At 46.3% G+C, this 19,269-nt stretch overlaps 1 protein-coding gene across 1 annotated transcript in view; it reads right to left on the bottom strand.

Moving 5' to 3' along the window:
* The window catches only part of CHD6 (chromodomain helicase DNA binding protein 6), a 128,876-nt gene extending 110,043 nt beyond the window's left edge, over window positions 1-18,833 (bottom strand). Inside the window, exon 1 of the mRNA XM_060231026.1 lies at window positions 18,615-18,833. The gene's annotated coding sequence lies outside the window, so the exon portion shown is untranslated. The remainder of the gene's footprint in view (window positions 1-18,614) is intronic.
* Window positions 18,834-19,269: the final 436 nt, after the last annotated feature.

Below are 19,269 nucleotides of genomic sequence, written 5' to 3' on the forward strand. Positions count from 1 at the left end.
GTTCTGCCGGGAACTGGTAAAAGGTCCCCTTCGACTGCTGGAGCAGGATCGAAAACCAGCTCTGACGGGGCCACCACGGGGTCACCAGGATGCAACGTGGCTTCTCCTGCACTAATTTGTGGACCACCCTCGTTAGCAGAGGTAAGGGCGGGAACATGTACAGGAACCAGCCCTCCCACTGAAGTAGAAGTCCGTCTCCCAAGGAAGCCGGATCCGCACCTCCCCTGGCACAGAACAATGGGCACTTCTTGTTCTGCGCTGTGGCGAAAGCGTCCAACTGTGGGTAGCCCCAAAGTTGGAACACCGGCTCTAGGAACCTCCAATGCAGTTCCCATTCGTGAGGGGAGGCTCCACCCCTGCTGAGCGAGTCCGCCTGTATGTTGAGGACCCCCGGCAGATGTGTAGCTTTTACAAAAATGTCCCACTGGAGGCACTCCTCCCAGAGGTCCATCGCCAGCGAGCATAGCCTGCGAGACACTGTCCCCCCCTGTCGGTTTATATAACACAGGGCAGTGGTGTTGTCCGTAAGCAATGCCACAGTCTGTCCCACCAGCAGCGGGCGGAACGATCGAAGGGCAAAGTGAACTGCTAGCAGTTCCAGATAGTTTATGTGGCACCGGCTCAGTTTCGGTGGCCACTTGCCCCCCACACATAGCTCTTCCAGGTGGGCTCCCCACCCCCACATGGAGGCATCGGTAGCGATGGTTACTGTAGGGGTCGGCAGATGAAAAGGGGCCCCTTGACGGATATTGCTCTCTGTTCCCCACCATTGCAGGGAGCGGAGAGTCCCGGGTGGAATGGTGAACCTCTTCCGAGGTGAGTCCCTGAGAGGTCGAAAATGGCGCAAGAACCATATCTGTAGGCCTCTCATGTGCAGTCTTGCGAAACGTAGCACGCTTGTCGTCGCGGCCATCAGCCCCAGCATCCGCTGAAGCTGCTGAGCCGTGCCCCACTGCCGCCTTTGAAGTAGCTGTACCAGAGTGATAATGTCCTTCGCTCTCTGCGAAGGGAGGAATGCTCGATGTTGTTGAGTGTCCAACAGAGCCCCTATGAATTGAACTGTCTTTGAAGGAGTGAGATGGGACTTTTCCAGGTTGACTTGCAGGCCCAGGGTGCCAAGAAGACGCAGAGTGATAGCGATGTGGGTTGCTAGACTCTCCCTCGACTTCGCCACAAGAAGCCAATCGTCGATGTATGGAAAGACAACGACTCCCTGCAGACGAAGATGGGCAGCCACCACACTCATCAGCTTCGTGAACACCCGAGGAGCAGTAGACAGTCCAAACGGCAGGGCCCTGAATTGGAAGTGACGAGCACCCACTGCAAACCGTAGAAAACGCCTGAACGCTGGATGGATGCTGACATGAAAATAAGCATCCTTGAGGTCCAGAGTCGCCATCCAGTCTCCCTGATTGATGAGGGGCAGGATTGTTTGCAGCGTAGCCATTCTGAACTTCTGGTACAGAATAAATTTGTTCAGACTCCGAAGGTCCATGATAGGCCTTAGGCCTCCGTCCCTTTTGGGGACCAGAAAATACCGGGAGTAGAAGCCTCCCGTCCTGGCCTCCGGTGGAACTACCTCTATGGCTTGTTTCTGTAGGAGGTTGTTCACCTCCGCCAGCAGAGGTGGGGAAGGGGGAGTGGTGACTACCACGGACTGGTTCGGGGTCTGAACAAACTCTATTTTGTAGCCCTCTTCTATGATGGACAGAGCCCACCTGTCTGTGGAGATCAACTCCCAGGCCGGTAGGAAAGGGCGTAGGCGGATGGATGAATTCCCAATGGGGGCGATGACGCGTGCTTGGAAGAAGTCAAACCCCCTGCTTCTGGGAGCGAGCCCCCTTCGACTTGCTGGGCGGTTGTGACCCGTAACGGTTCCTGCCGTTGCCTGAGTAGGGTGATCGTTCGGATTGGGCAGGGCGAGGACGCCACTGCTCTGGGGAGAACTTCTGGTAAGGCTTTTTGGTCCAGGGTTTGGACCATTGCTTGGATTTGGAAGCCTTAGCAGCAGATTGGACACCCAAGTTCTTAGATGTCTTAACGCTCTTGTCGAACTCCTGGAGGGCCGAGTCAGTCGTTGTACTGAAAAGCCCGTCACCCTCGAATGGCAGATCCTCAATGAAGGTCTTAGTGTCCTGGTGGAGCGTGGTAGACCTGAGCCAGGAGTGCCGTCGGATACAGACTGCAGACGTGATCTGTTTGGCTGAAGCTTCCACCATATGTTTTGCTGCGGCCAGTTGTTGTCTGGCCACAGCGAGACCTTCTTTCTGTAGCCTGGTTGCAGCAGCTCTCTTGTCCTCGGTTAACGAGGAAAGGAAGGGGGAAAGTTGTTCCCACATGGCATACTGATATCTAGCCATGCAGGCGGCATAGTTAGACACCTTTATGCCGAGTGCCCCCGCGGAGTAGACCTTGCGGCCCATTCCATCGATCTTCCGCCCTTCTTTGTCCGGTGGGGAGGAGTGGACCTTCCTTGCCTTTGAAGAGGAGGAAACTACCACCGAGTTCGGGCGCGGATGGGTGAACAAAAATTCAGCCCCGGGCTCCTGGACCCTATACATATGGTCCAGTCGTTTGGATGAGACTGGCGTCGAGGAGGGTCGTGCCCAAGGCTCCTTGACCACTTGAAGGATCACCTTGGTCACTGGCAGAGCCACCGCAGTGGATGTGTTCCGTTGCATTATATCGAACACGTTGTCGTCCACTACAGGCTCTGGTTGCGTTACAGGCAGCTTGAGGGTGGCAGCAATCCGCTTCACAAGGTCCCCATAGGACTTCAGATCCTCCGACGGTGAGATCGGAAGATCCTCGGCCGTCTGGGAACCCGGTGAAGGCTCCAGTCCCTGGACTTCACTCTCCGATTCCGACGACGAGGAGTCTCTGTGTGTAGAGTGCTCCGAGAGCATCGGGGTCGACTCTCGCGGTGGAAGGATTGGTGTTCTTCGATCCGCATCTACCGGAACCAGCTGTCGATCCGGGGGAACCGATGCCGACGCAGAAGCCTTTCGGGACCGATGGGAAACCCTCGAGACCGATGAAAATTGGGATGCCTGCTCCCAATCGGGGTAGTCGTCCGGGTACCAACGACAGGTCTCGAACCGGGAGTAGGGAGGCTGCCACCTGCGTTGCTCCCACGATGGTATCGGGAAGCGTTGAGGAGGGTAGAAAGTTTCTCGCCTGACTCGGGGCTTGAATGGTGGATCGATCATCGGTGCCGACGCGTCAACCTCCGAGGTCGATCCGCTTTCGGAGCGACGACGGGAGCCCGAAGACGAAGACCGCTGGGTCAAGTCGATTTCCGGCTCTTGTTCCGACGCCGACAGGCGCTGCTGGTCAGCTGGGCTACGGCGCGGAGGCGTCCGAGGTTTTTTCGGGGGTTTTGTCGACGTCGATGCCGACGTACCGCCCGATGGGGAAGGAGTGCGGGGTCGCTTTCGCTTCTCCTTCAACTTCGCCTTTTTCGGAGGTCGGGTCCCCGAATCCTCCTGGCGCTTTTTAGCAGGCATATCCACCGTGCCCTCGAGGGGACGTTTAGTGGAGCCCCGCTCTTCCGGCAAGTCCAGAGTCAGTATCGGAGCCGCATCGGCCGATGCGAGCTCCAGTGCCGGGGTTTCGGACGACTTCGGTGCCGATGCCTCCATCGGTCGATGGGGTCTAAGCGCCGATTCGATCAGTGCCGCCGATAAACGAGCCGCCCGGTTCTTTCTCGTCTGCTTCGAAAAGCGGAGACAATGCGGGCACGCGTCTACTCGGTGGGCCTCTCCCAGGCACAGTAGGCAGAGGGAATGACCGTCTGGAGGGGCGATCTTCTTCCCACACGCACGGCAGCGTTTGAAAAACCCCCAGCGACTTTCCATAGAAAGTAGCCGCAAAAAAACTCCCCAGAACAATCTGAGCGAGAAAAAGAAGAGCGGGGGAAAAGCGCGGGCGAAGTGCCCCGAAGGGCCGTAGCCTGACGAACACAAAACGCTTTTTTTTTTTTTTTTTTTTTAACTAACTAACTAACAACTATAAACTACAACTAACTACTAAACAACAATATTAAACGGGCTAACAAGAAGAAAAGGCGAAGCCAAAAACTTCTCACCGACCGGGGAAAACGGAAAGGTAAACCTCTCAGCGCAGCGGTCAGAAAGGAACTGGCGGGATTGCCGCGCGGGCGCTGGTGGGCATGCGCAGTGGGTCGCCTGCGCATGCTCGTTGGCGCCGAGCGCGGAAAAATCCCGGGCTTTTTCAGATACCGATTCGGGGATCGGCGCAGGCGCACTATCCCATGAGTGTGAGGCACAGAGACCACGAAGAAGATCATCTGGTCAGTCGCTTAAAAAAAAATGGAATGCTGAATTAGATAAGTGCCAAGGTCACAGTTTATTTACTTTGGACCAGTCCTGGATGGGTCACCATATAAAGAAAATTTGGGCTTGTGGGTCACCATATGTCAGCTGTTTTTTGCCAGCAAAAAAAGAAAGTTTCACATTTGCAGCAATTTAATGATGACCTGTGGGGAACTTGGTCATCATCCAGCTCATCAAGAGTCTGACTGCCCTAACACCAAGCAACAAGCAAGCTCAACTGCTTTATTTTTGCTCATTCCTTACAGAAAGGACTAATACAGATGCAATAAATCCATTCACTGATTGGGGTTCCTTGCACATCTTTACCACAAGATGGTGGAGAAGATGCTGAGGAACATCTGGATTTCCCTTCCTAAAGCTATTCAAAGAAGTAAACCCTTGGAATGAAACTACTGACAGAACAGTGCCACCTTCTTCTAGTCTAGGATTGCCATTACTCTATTGTTCTCCCTCCAAAAACTAGAGTATGATGCACAGCTTCCACCCAGCACAGTTTCAAACAAGTTCAGCAGAAGTGTGCTTCTTAATCTAGTGTGGGAGGGGGGTCTTTTAAATTATGCAATAAGAATCTGCTGTTTGACAAAATATCAGATACACATTCTTGCTCCTGGAAGAAAGGATTCTCAAAAGCAAGAAGTGTAAATTTCAGGGACAATCAGATTCTAGCTAATGGGCACAAGCAGGCTCATGCCAGCCAATAAAGTGCTCAGTTCTCCAGTTTTAGAATTGCATTATGCAGAGGTGCAGAGAGAAGGAGAGAGGGAAGAAGTCAATGCAAAATGAAGCAGAACCTTGAAGACAACAGCTTCTAAGCAGGTAACAGCAGCTTTAGTTGTTCTGGGACCCTGGTAAACCCCAAGGATGATGCCATAGAATCACTCATCTATGGAAAGGGGGTGATCATTGGCAAGTCCTTGATCACCCTATAGTTGATTGCCCTCCACCTGTACTGCCTGTATCTGAAGCAGCACAGAGGAACAATTGTAGGGCAGTAGCTGGAGAAGCTGGCTTAAAGGCACTGAGGGTTCTGAGCCCCCCACAGCACAGCACAGCTGCTGCCCTGGATACCTCATGGTTAGGACTGCCCCTGGGGCAAAAGGGGAAAAAATGCAAAACTATGCAGTATCCCTGCAAAGAAACCAAAGCTGGTTGTAAATTAAAATTAATTCTCTCAGATGTCTGACCAGTGGGAAACTCCTGCCTGGGGTAAAATGGAAAGTAAGGATGACACTTGCATACATACAAAGCGTATTTTACCTGTGATATCCCATCCTGCTTTGACTATCAAAAACTTACACCCCCAAAATCTTGTGGGTTTCTAAGATGCTACTGGAGTCAAATCTAGCTCTGCTACTGTAAACCACGGCTACCCTCCTGAAACCATTCTATGCTGTGACTCCCACTTTGTGGAATGGCCTGCGTGAAATCAAACTGTAAAAACAAAATAGTTCAGAAGGGCATTTCCATAGAGGGAATAAGGTTGTAGTATAATGGAATGACGGGCATGTTTATGTAACAGAATTGTAGGGTATTCCTCTGTTTACTGTATTATATATCATATGTCAGATGCATTTTTGTTGCATTCTTTCGAATTTTTCTACTCCTTTTCCTAGATATCTCACGCTATTTGACTGCATTGTCTTATACTATGTAATCTGCCTTGATGCTAAGAAGGAAAGATGGGACTTTAAATGAAATGCATAACATAAAAAACAGTGGGACAGGAGTATAGGAGACCATCTGAAAAGAGCCGCCATCCATAATACGATTATGGAACCATTTAAACTGGCAGAACCAGCGCCAAAATAATTTTATTGCTGCCAGATACATTTAATGCAATTTGAATTATGTATTTAATTTAATTGACTGGTTCTTATGTTTAAAAATTTTAATTGTTAAATTTAAAGTTTTATCTATCTATGTTAATTGTTTTAAATGTTGTTAGCCGCCCTGAGCCGCCTAGGCGGGGAGGGCGGGATAGAAATAAAATTTATTATTATTATTATTATTATTATTATTATTATTATCATCTGGCCATGTCATCAACAGTGCACTTGTGTATTCTACTAGAAGGTAACTGTTGTGAGGGCTCACCAAAAATTTTTGTCACTTCCCATAAGAGGATCTGAGAAACAGACCATTCCCCCTGATCTAGGCGACTCCATCTGAACCAACTGGTTTATAAATTGGAAATCCCATTGCTAAGTACTCCTCTGAGAGACTCCAGATGTCATTTTACCCAGGACATGAATTATGCTGTTTCCCATTACAGGCTCCAGGACCTGGTACCTGCCGATGATTTATGTGAGCCTTGGCTGTCATATTAATCAGTCAGACACAGATGTGCAGGTGACAAGGTCCAATTATGAAATGCTTCAGAGTGAGGAAAATGGCTCTGAGGTTATTCTCCTGGCTAGCTAGGTGAGACCAGACTCCCTGAACCTGACACAAGGGGCAATGTGGTCCCATAGCCCACCAGACTCACTTTGTGAACAACCAATCCATCGATGATTATGAACACATCAACACATGAAGTTGCCTTACAGTGAATCAGACCATTGGTCCATCAAAGTCAATATCATCTACTCAGGTTGGCAGTGGCTCTCGAGGCCCTTGACATTATCAACCACCTGATCATTACTGGAGATTCTGAGGATTGAACCTGAAACCTTCTGCATGCTAAGTATATGCTCTACTACTGAGCCATAATCCCTCCCTGAGTCCCAAGGTTTTGCTTCAATTACCAATCCACCCTTAATCATGGGTGTTGCTTGATTGCAAGTGGGTGTTGGGAGCAGAAACACTGTGAACAAGCCTATGTTCATGGCACTGTCTCTGTGTGAGTCAAAAGTTTTTTGTTCGTGGCCAAAGACCATCACAATTGAGCAGATAAAACATACAAATAAAGCATGGACAAGAACAGCAAACAAGGCTATAATGTTAAAAACATAAAGGTTTGTTAAAATGAATTCTTTGAGTACTGGTGAAGGAATCATTAAGCACAGCTCAAGCATGCATTTTCTTTGCTGCCAGGGCAAACTGTGCTCCTTTATAAGAGCCATAAGAGTCCAAATTGGAAAGAAGAAACTAGGCATTTCAAAATTTCTCCAATGAATGTTTCTGGGTTCTGTATACAAAGGGCAGAACAGAGTGTAGCATGGAAAGTTTTGGGGGATTAGGGATCCCCAAATACAAAAATGAGCAGCAACTGATATTTGTGTATATCAGCCATCTAGAAAGGCTGATGGCATGGTTTGAAACCTCCAAGAAGTTAAAGTCATTCTAAGACTAGGAAAGGTTATTGGGTCAAATAAGGTCTACTGTGGTCCCTTTTGTGTAACTTGAACCAAGGAGAAAATTTGGAATGGAGAACTGTACTTCTGTCTAGTACAGCATTGATCTTAAAGATCCAGTCTTGTATAGAAACCAGGCAAGGGGACAGCCTGAAAGTCATCCACCAGAGAGTAACAATGGAGGGTACTGTTGAAGCCAACTATGCAAATAGTATCTGAATATCTGACAGGATCCTCCTATCTGCACGCCCAACAACCTGTAAATTGGACCCATGCCCCTCTTGGCTTATTAAGACCTGCCAGAGGGAGCTAAGATATCCTATACGGGATATCATAAATAGATCCCTACTGGAGGGGCATTTTCCATCAGCGCTCAAGGAGGCGGTGGTCCGTCCCCTCTTGAAGAAAACAACGTTAGATCTGGCCGAATTGGCACACTATCGGCCGGTCTCGAATTTGCCCTTTTTGGGCAAACTTATTGAGAGGGCAGTGGCGTTGCAGCTACAGAGTTTCCTGGAGGATGCTTCTGTCCTTGACCCCTACCAGTCTGGTTTCCGCCCGGGCCATGGGATGGAGACGGTGCTGGTCGCCCTGGTGGATGACCTTCAGCGGCATCTGGATCAAGGTGGCTCGGCGGTGCTGATGTTGTTGGACCTATCGGCAGCGTTCGATACGGTCGACCATCGGCTTCTGGCGTGCCGCCTTGCCGACGCAGGGATTCAGGGGCTGGCCTTGCAATGGCTTTCCTCTTTCCTTGACGGTCGGGGACAAAGGGTGGCGATTGGGGAGGAACTGTCCCAGAGACACACGCTTGATTGCGGGGTGCCTCAAGGGGCGGTACTTTCCCCGATGTTATTCAACATCTATATGCGCCCCCTTGCCCAGATTGCCCGAAGGTATGGACTGGGTTGTCATCAATATGCTGATGACACCCAGCTCTATCTGCTTATGGACGGCCGGCCCGCCTGCACCCCAGAAAATCTGGACTGGGCGTTACAGGCAGTGGCTAGGTGGCTTAGGCTGAGCAGGCTGAAGCTGAATCCGGCGAAGACAGAGGTCCTTTGCTTGGGTCGCTGCGGCCCGGGAAGGGAAATCCCCCTGCCAGTTTTTGACGGCGCGCCGCTGACAGCGTCGGGCAGGGTCAAGAGCCTGGGGGTGCTATTGGAGCCTTCTCTGACGATGGAGGCTCAGATAGCAGCCACTGCCAAGTCTGCTTTTTTTCACCTTAGGCGGGCGAGGCAATTGGCCCCCTTCCTGGAATGCGACGACCTAGCAACAGTGATTCATGCTACGGTCACCTCGAGGTTGGACTACTGTAATGCCCTCTACATGGGGCTACCCTTGTGCCGGACCCGGAAACTGCAGTTAGTGCAGAACGCTGCTGCCCGGCTGCTATTAGGGCTCCCAAAATAGGAGCACATTCGGCCGGGGCTCCGGGATCTGCACTGGCTGCCAGTAATATTCCGAGTCCAGTACAAGGTGTTGGTCATTACCTTTAAAGCCCTATATGGCCTAGGACCTGCCTACCTTAGGGACCGTCTCTCCCCACACGTTCCCCAGAGAGTACTACGTTCGGGTTCACAAAACCTGCTGGTAGGCCCCGGGCCAAAGGAGGCCCGTCTAAAATCCACCAGGGATCGGGCCTTCTCAATAGCGGCACCTTATTGGTGGAACCAGCTGCTGGAGGAGGTGCGGGCCCTGCGGGACCTAGGGCAGTTCCGCAGGGCCTGTAGACAGCCCTCTTCCGGCAGGCCTATAACACCTAACTGATGAGAACATCTCTGGATGGAACAAAATGCTCTTATAGACCACTGGTTTTATTTTATCTTGTTTTATTAATTATGGTTTTAATTGTACTTGTAAATGTTTTAAATTGAATTATATGAATTACTATGTTGTGAGCCGCCCTGAGACACTTCGGTGAGAAGGGCGGGATATAAGTCCATTAAATAAATAAATAAATAAATAAATAAATATATTGAATATATATTGAATATATGAAGCTGCCTTATACTGAATCAGACCCTCAGTCCATCAAAGTCAGTATTGTCTACTCAGACTGGCAGCGGCTCTCCAGGGTCTCAAACTGAGGTTTTTCATGCCAATTTGCCTGGGCCCTTTTTAGTTGGAGATGCCAAGGATTGAAGCTGGGACCTTCTGCTTATCACGCAGATGCTCTACCACTGAGCCACCATCCCTCCCTGAATGCAGCAGTGCATTGCTCTCACTCAGAAGAGGATTAGTGGAGAGAAGGTAACCCAAATTCAGACCTCACTAGAATTGCCACAAGGCAAAGCTATGATTCTCTTTAAAAATAGATTCTGAATTGGTCCTAGGGTTGAAATCCAATGTTCATTCCAACCTCTGATCTTTGTACCACATAAAAACTGAGGGATGGCCTTGCTCTGGAACAGTTTCAAGGCCAGTTCAAGTAGAAATTCTCCTTTTGAGGTAAAGAATTTAAAGATGGCCCCAGTGGTTCTTGACACTGAGGCTTTTGTTATTGCCAGGTGAGCTTTCCATTAAAGCGGTTCACTAAACATCATCCCAAAATACTTAAAGGTTCTGCATTGTTTGATGGGATTGCCATGTACTGACCATTTGGATCTTTGAGGTCTTCCCAAAGACCATTACTTTGGTCTTAGCAAAGTTTAAGGTCTCATCCTTACAGAAATCCTTACAGAAATAATCCAGTTTCTATAAAATCCTCCTTAATCCAATGCAAATTAAAGGCACCAGCACCATGTCATCTGAAAACAGGACGGCCAATACTTTCTGTGCCCCAAAGGATGGTGGAAAGAATTTAAGGCCAAACAGACTTGGAAGTGTATCATTTAAATAGACTGAAAAGCAAAGAGGCCAGAACACAACCGTTTGACCCTCTGAGTAATCAGACTCTCCTCTGTTAAAGTGCCTATGGGGCCTTCCTTAACTCTAGCAGTTACATGAAAATGAAGTCCCTTAATCAGGAACAGTCATTTATCAATAACAGTGCCTGCTACGTTTGCCCATAGGTGATTCCGATCCACTGAGTAAAAGGCAGCAGTTAGGACCACAAATGCTGCATACATAGCCTTGGTTGGGCCCTTAATGTTCTGATAACCCAGCTGGTAAAGAGTTAGGCAATTATTTATAGTGTCTACCCCTTCCTGACCCTGCTTGTTCAGGATAGAAAATGTTATTGGAGGTCTCCCAGTCCTCCAGTTTGTGCAGCAAAAATGTCTGTACAACTTGGAGGCTATATTCAGCAGACTAACAGGTTGATAGTTCTGGGGCACTGATTTACAGCCTTTTTAAAATACTGGGACAACTATGCTTAGTTTCCACCCTGCAGGAAATTTGCCAGTTAGATTGATCTTGGAGAACAGTTTGGCTAAGATGGGCACTCACCAATCAGGAAAAGATTTAAACACTTCCGGAAGGATCAAGTCCTTGCCAGGGGACTTATCAGAGGAATGAGAGGACATGAGGCCTCTTATTTCAGAGACTGTAACGGGAGCCCATTGTGAACAATGGTGTCTGCCTCATTCTCTCAAATGGGGGGGGGGCTGAATACTTGGTCGCAATGAGGTTTTGCCAGTCTTCTGCTGAAATCTGAACCTGCAATAAAAGAGAAGGGGGACTGCCAAAGAATTCCCAGAATAGGGACCCCCCCCCCTTCTTTTCTTGAAATGTCAGACTGAATTTAGCAAAGTCAAGCCTCTTCTGCCTAATGAACTTCTTATAAGCTGATCTTAGGGAGATCAGATGACTGATAGATGTTCCTTTCTTATGGTGGCAAATCTTTCAAGTATAGTATACTAGGTCTTTCCCAGCAGTTCTATATTCCTGATCAAAACACCCTCTGCTAAGATGAGGTATAATTTTAGGAGGTCTGTTATTAGAAACCAGAGATTTGAAGAGTCGAGTTGTGGCTTCAAAGCACTTCACAACATCAGAGCTGTCCTGCATTAGTTCTTGATGCAGAAACCAAAGCTTGTCCTTCACCAGAGACTGAGCTAACTGCAGTGTAACTGTGAGGACCACTGGATTCTCCTTACACAGAGTTGAGCTCCCTCAAGGGGATCCTGGGTAGGACTCAGCAAAATGTTGCCCCCGAACTGAAGCAGAAGCCTTAAAGGGCAGTAGTCAATCATGGTTCTGCTACCTCAAAACAGAGGGCCAGGAACAAGAATGAGGGGGATATGGCAATGTAATCTATTGTGCTGACACCTTGTGTAGATCAGAATGTGAACACGCCACTCAGACCTTGTGCCATAGAGAATATGCAGCTGATAGAGTGACAGCAGTTCTAATAATCTTAAACCTGGGTTATTTATAACTGCGTCTTGTGAAGACTGGTCCAAAAAGCAGGCTTGTTCAACAGCCTGGTTACAAATACAGGTAGAGAAATGGAAAAAGCCAGATGTCTGCCTCATTCTCTCTAATGTTCTAGCACTGAAATGTCCACATAGCGTGAGATGAGAGATGAAATCTCTGGATGAAGTCATGGACTTTAGCAGTTAGGACAGAACACCAGGTCCACTGACTTGGCAGAGCATACCAAACTGACCATACTTGTCAACTTTTTGGCCCTCTGAGTTGGCTTTTGCCATAGTCAATCAGGACACTGTGATCTGACAGGAACCTTCTGGTGATCTGGATGTCCGAAGTGCTTAGTTCTCTAATGAGTGATATCAGCAGATAGTCCAAACATGGATGCAAGTGGATACCCTACATCCTGCAGCTTGACACAAGAGCAACAATCAGCTTTGTGTATAGTTCAGAGGCTGAAATCAGAACATATGACAAGACTTTAAACTGGAAGTGTCTCTCGCCTGAGATGAAATGAAGAAACCTTCTGAACAGAAGGAGTATTGGAACATGAAGATATGCTTCTGTTAGATCTATGGATGCCACAAAACCCTTTGCTTTGGTCTTGAGCATTTCTATCTTGAACTTCCAATATTTCACAAATTTATTCAGGGATTTCAGATTGAGTATGCCTCCCCCTGCCCTGTGTCAGTCACACTGTTGGTGAGGATTGGTTCCCTTGTTTCTGGAGAACTGATTAAAGTTGGACTGAGAATCAGGCATAAAGAAAGATCTTCCCTTCACCTGTGAAGACCTCTTTTAAACTCCACTGATATCTGGAAAGTACTCTGGAGCCATTGCTTTTATGGCATTTGTCATCATGCTTGGAAAAAAAGAGGACATGGCCTTTTTCCTTGTTGCAAAGAAAATGTGGAATAGATTTTCCATTCTCAGAGTAGTCTATATGGGCCAAGAGACCTTAATGGAAAATCCATTCCACATTTCCTTTGCAATGTTTTTTGTGCTGCAATGTATTTCAATGGAGCTCATGCAAATCAACTGGTATTCTTGGCTCCCATTATCTCCAATGGGCCTTTAAGCCTCGCCCATCTCAAACCACCCTGTAAGAAAAATTGAGACCCTATAGTGTGGTATATTTATTGTATATATGTAATGGAACAGTCTGCTCCCCAACTGATATGGGCATCAAGCTCCCAGCTTTGGATGGTGCCACACTGGAGCCAGCCCAACCTTGGATGCCTTCCTTTCCACGGAGGCCCAGATCACGATGGTTGCCAGGTCTGCCTTTTGTTATCTTCGGCAGATCAGGCAGCTAGCACCATATCTATCCCCCCATGACCTGGCTACAGTGATCCATGCAATGGTCACTTCCAGACTAGACTACTATAACTCACTCTATGCTGGCTTACCCTTGAGACTGATCCGGAAACTGCAGCGGGTGCAGAATGCGGCAGCTGGTCTGCTGACTGCACCACCTTTACAGGTGCCAATCAACCGGCCCTCTGCAGTCTGCACTGGCTGCCCATCGAGTACCGGATCCACTTCAAGGTTCTAGTGCTAACATTTAAAGCCTTATGCAGCCTGGGACCAACATACCTGCGGGACCGTCTATTCCATATATGCCCAGGAGGTTGTTACGTTCGGCCTCCCAACATCTGTTGGCCATCCCCAGCCCAAGAGACACCTGCCTCGCCTCGACTAGGGCCAGGGCTTTTTCAGTCCTGGCCCCAACTTGGTGAAATCAGCTCCCTATTGAGATCCGGACCCTACCTGGCTTATTAGCCGTCCTTAGGGCCTGTAAAACGGAGCTGTTCCGCCAGGCTTTTAGCTGAGGCTGTGGGCGCCTATTCTTGATCAGGTTGGCCTCCCCAGCCAGCACTGTCATCTGTGCTAGGAAATGGAATAAAAACTGCCATCCCTATGAGATATCATAATGTGTGATGTCATGATAATCTGAATGCTGTTGAGTTGTCTGTTTATAAATATTTTTATTGTATTTGATTGTTTTATTATATGTTGCACTCCGCCCTGAGCCCTACGGGGAATGGACAGAATAGAAATATACTAAAATAAAAAAATAAATAAAATATCTGTGTGATTTAGTATGGTCCTATTGGGTGGAGCTCTTGCTTCAGTTTTGTATGTTAGCTGTAGTTGCTGGTTGTGGTTGTTTATTGTGGGAGTCGTCCTCTTGCAAATAAATGGCTGATGTTTTGAGCCAGTTTGCCTCTACTGAATGGACCTGAGAATGGGTGTGAGTACCCTAACCTGGGAACCCACAGCCAAAGGGGGATATTACAATGGAGGGCCATTGCCAATCTGAGTAGAGTGGGAGGGGGGGGGGGAGAGAAGCTTGCAATATCCAGTCATTTCATATTTTCCTAGGCTCACCAGATATCATATTTTTAGCTATATTCTCAGTTTCTGCTGTGATCCTTGTGCTTTTCCATGATGCTTCATTTTAAAAATTGCATTGCCAAATCCACTATTCCCCCATCTTTCCATTTTAGGCAGGCATCTTTTAAAAGCTGGGGGAAAGTTTGGAAAGTGTCAGATATCAAAGATGGTTAAATAAACAAAATACTGCAAGAATGTTACTGCTTTAAGCATGTTTGTATTTTAAGTTAAAAATATCTTTGTATTTGTGTGTGTCTTCTATAACATTTGTATTTCCACGACCTGGCATTACACACAGGGCCCAGCCCCACAAAGTCCCATTTATGTCAGATCCATCCATCGCAACAAATGAGTTCAACACCCCTGCTCTAAACTTTCATTCACTCAGGGAAACAAACAAGAGTCTTTTGGCACCTTAACAGCTAACAAGTTTTTATACCATCATAAGCCCTTCAAGTACCTGAAGGGCTGTCATCTAGAGAATAGTGTGGAATTGTTTTCTGTGGCCCCACAAGGTAGGACCAGAACCAATGGGTTGAAATTAAATCAAAAGAGTTTCCGGCTCAATATTAGGAAGAACTTCCTGACCATTAGAGTGGTTCCTCAGTGGAACAGGCTTCCTCGAGAGGTAGTGGGCTCTCCTTCCTTGAAGGTTTTTTAACAGGCTAAATGGTCATCTGACAGCAATGAAGATCCTGTAAATTTAGGGGGAGGTATTTGTGAGTTTCCTGCATTGTGCATGGGGTTGGACTAGATGACCCTGGAGGTCCCTTCCAACTCTATGATTCTATATGCAGACAAGAACCCACTTCATCAGATGTATGAGATGGATTTTTGAAGTTGGCAGGGATTATACATTTTTACACAGATGTATAACCTCACAAGGAGAGAAAAACTGTAGACCACAGGATCAAAAAATCATGTGGGGGTTCAACTAATAGTTGTAACTCTTCCAATTCCTGTAGCACTTTCCTATGCCAAGACAAATGGCCAGACACATGCTTGCTCAAATGCTCTCTTTCACTCACATGCACTCACATTTACATGTTCAGTGTTTTAATGTTATCCACACTTTAATGTTTAAAGCTGTTATCCACATATGCTGACAGTTCTAATATTATTACTGTATGAAAATGTTTGTGTCCAAATGATACAATTTCTTTAACTCACTAAAGCATTCATTTTCTACCTTTCGTTTTTATTTTTTCTTACCTCTCAGCTGGAAAAAATTAAGATACACGTGCTAAGGCAGCATAGGATAAAACAGGTTGCTTCTCTCTCTCTCTCATTGGGTATATTTGCAGGCCCTCCTGCATAAAATTTTAATACTTTTAAAATCCATGGGTACTTTTAATACCCATGTTATAAACATAGGTTTTAAATTATGCATTTTATGCTCTGAAATCGGCAAAATAATTTTATGTTTGATAGGAAAGTAAGTATTGCACACATTTCAATTGTTTCCAAAATTTCAGGAGGCTTTTTTCCAAAAAAAAAAAAAAATTAGGAAATCTGTTTTTTTATGGCCTAAACTTCCATGAGTTTTACATTCCTATTCAAGACCACAACTGTTATGAACTTCCTTGAACCCAGCCCAAGAAGCAAAGAGTACAGTAGTCCAGGGTACATATATATGAAGCTGCCATATATTCAGTGAGAGCTCTGGTCTGTTAATCCACACTGCTTGGCAACTCACCAGAGTTTCAGGCAAAGTTCTTTCCTAGCCCAGTTAACTAGCAGAGACTTTGTTTTAAATAGGATATGCTGAGGACTGAACCTGTGGCCTTCTGCATGCAAACTATGTGTTTTGCCACGGAGCATTGGCCCTTCTTCCCATGCAGCTACAAGGCTGAACAATTTACACAAACATTATCACTTTCCACACATTCCAGGTCATCTCCAAAGCGTGATGGGGTTGAACAGTTCCAAATGATGCCCTGTTCAGAAAAACAACAGAGCATGTATCAAGCAGTAACAAAGACTGAAATAAAATCAACAGCTGCACTGATTGCTTTTGCCTTTAGACCATTCCATGTAGAATCCTTCTCTTGCCATAGATCCAGGTGGGCAGCCATGTTGGTCTGAAGCAATAGAAAAATTTGGAGTCTAGTAGTACCTTTAAGACCAACAAAGTTTTATTCCGAATGTAAACTTTCATGTGCATGTACACTTCATCAGACAATGAAAGGGGGTGCACTGAGCAGTTACATATAGCTGGTGGACAGTGGTTAAGCATGTATGTTATTTTGCAGGCTTAACCTCTGCCCATCAGCTATATCTAACTCTGCTCACTGTACACCATTTCATTGTCTGATGAAGTGTGCATGCCCATTAAAGTTAACATTCGGAATAAAACTTTCTTGGTCTTAAAGGTGCCACTGGACTCCAACTTCCCTCTCTTCCCATGTCACCTTAAAGCACTCACAAGAGTTTTAACGTTTATTTTACAGGCTTTTTAGTTTTTGAAATTTTAGGATAGGTTTGGCATTTAATCACCAAAACCGTGGTTTCTAAACCCTGTATAAGAAACCCAAAAGACTATGGCAATCTCTTGCGGGGGGAGGGCACAGTCATGAGACAAGACGTAGAAAAGGAGTGTAAGAGGAGGCTCTGAGTGGCCTGATGACCTTTGGTTTTCCTCTGCACAATATGTGTGAAGGCCATAAAATAAGTCTGTTGTTCAATAATGCTATACATATATTTATAAATACTAAAAATAAAAAATACAACATAAACGTGTTAACTAATTATTGAGTTTTAGGTTGACAAAAAGAACAGTAACCTGGAGTTTCTATACAAAAGGGTCCTGAAAAGTAAATTCTCAAACGGGACCCACTTCAAAAAGTGCACAAAAACAAGAAGGGATGAGCTGTACACAAAACAATACCAGACAGGGGAGTGTTTCCAGTGCAGGCTGATGACAAGGTAGACTAAGGTCTATAAAGCCCATATGAAGCTTTCTATCTATTTTATTCCTTTATTTTCATTCATTTCATAATTTTCTCTGCTACTGTTGCCCCCCCCCCTTTTTTCATTCCTTGTCCTAATCCTTATACAAAAGGATGCTGAGTGAGCCTCTCCAAACTTCCCAAAATGTACCTTCCTTCCATCGGGCAGTTTCCCAAATACCTATTTCCTTCTACTGCCATGACATTTTATATTATTGCACAATGGTGCAGAAAAGCTGCAGTTGCTAACAGTACTGAGACCCACAGCAGTGTTACAATTTGTGTAACAAAATGCAGTTGACAATTGCTTTCGTAACAAAAATCATGACAGAGATTTACTCTCACAAGCCAAACAAGAAAACATAAAAGAATCTGAAAGCAATTCAAAATATTCATGCACAGATTACCACAATTCTGAAAGCAGAATTTTTGCAATACTTATAACTATTTTGCAAAAGTTATGCAATTTTTGCACCTGTTATAATACTGGATGTATTTATTCTTCATTACCATTCTTACATTCAACAAATACTACATCTGGTCAGTCAATGGCACCCATTTTACATCAAAACACCTCAAATAATCTTATTTCAAATCCTGTTTGAATTCACCATTCCAGAATAAGACCAACCACTGAGGCTCCACATTCATTTAAAGAACAGGAAAATCTGTTCATTACAGGCAAACAGATTACTCGACTAACCATAGTATTTCCAATGCTGTCCTCAGTGCTGCAAAGGTTGCCCAACCATACTCTACATACAAAACAGGAACTGGGTCAGGTTAGTAGTAGAAGAGGAGCTTGCTGGTGTATCTGGGACCAAAGATTCTGGTGGGCTACAGGAGCCTTTAATTAGCAATTAGCATGTATGGCTAGAAGCACGGCTACCTGCTTTACTGCTTTTATCAAACACCCTTCTCAGATTCCCTGAAGTTAGCAGAGATGCATACAGCATCTCTAGTCTGCAAGGAAAGACTGACTTATCCTCTTTTGTTTGCAGCAAGGGCTGCTCAGCTGGACCCGTCTTGGCCAGTGAAACAGCTGCAGCTTGAAAGTATGGTGTCTGTGGTGCAATCCAGTGGGAACCCCAACAACAACATTCCTGTGGTTTGAAGGGCAGTGGGTGGGAGGGCTTCTCTAGGAAAGATTCAGCCAGCCATGCCATGACAGTCCACCAAGGAATGTTTCCTCCCCCTCCCGGGAATTTGCCAAGATGCTTGAAAGGAGATAGGGACAGGTGCGTTTCACAGTATGGAGAGAGAAAAAGAGAGAGAGAGAGAGAGAGATAATACAGTGCTTTCCAAACCTTTTCTCCATGGCATTCTGCAGCAAGTGCTGTTTACAGCTACGCTGCAGCTGCTGAGCTCTTGCATGGGGGAGTGCGCATTTGCTGTGGGAATCCAAGCTGAAACTCCAATGTAGCAGAGCAAGAAAGCAGCTCTTCTGTGTTCTCACTTCACTGCCTCGGGAAGCAGAGAGCCATAAAGCCTAGCAGACAGTCTCAGGATGTGGCATGGGCCTCCTAGGAAGCAAAGAAGCCTTGTTTTTTTATCTGCAGTCCTTTCCCCCACACCAACTTTCCTTCTATGTTGGGGTACTAGACACCAGCTCAGTGACAAGAATGGTAAAGAGACCAGAGCACAGGGCTCAAAGCCAGCATATAGAGAAAAACACCCGCCCCAGGAACGGGGACTGGCTGGGACCACTCTGTGTCTACAGTCCACATTAAAAATAAACAGTTCAGTACTGAGACCATCTATATTCTATACAAAAGAAAGCTAAATGCTGCAAACTCACATTAATTACACAAATTTAATTTATTACCATTATGTAAATAGCACAACTTTGCATATTTTATCATTTTGCCATTCAAGGGATTTTACCATGCAATGCCTACATTTTATTTGAGCTCATCTTCACAGCTACATAAGGGCTGGATAATTGCTGGTAAACCTGAATTC

Source organism: Heteronotia binoei, chromosome 2, assembly GCF_032191835.1.
Source record: "Heteronotia binoei isolate CCM8104 ecotype False Entrance Well chromosome 2, APGP_CSIRO_Hbin_v1, whole genome shotgun sequence".
Lineage (NCBI taxonomy): Eukaryota > Metazoa > Chordata > Lepidosauria > Squamata > Gekkonidae > Heteronotia > Heteronotia binoei.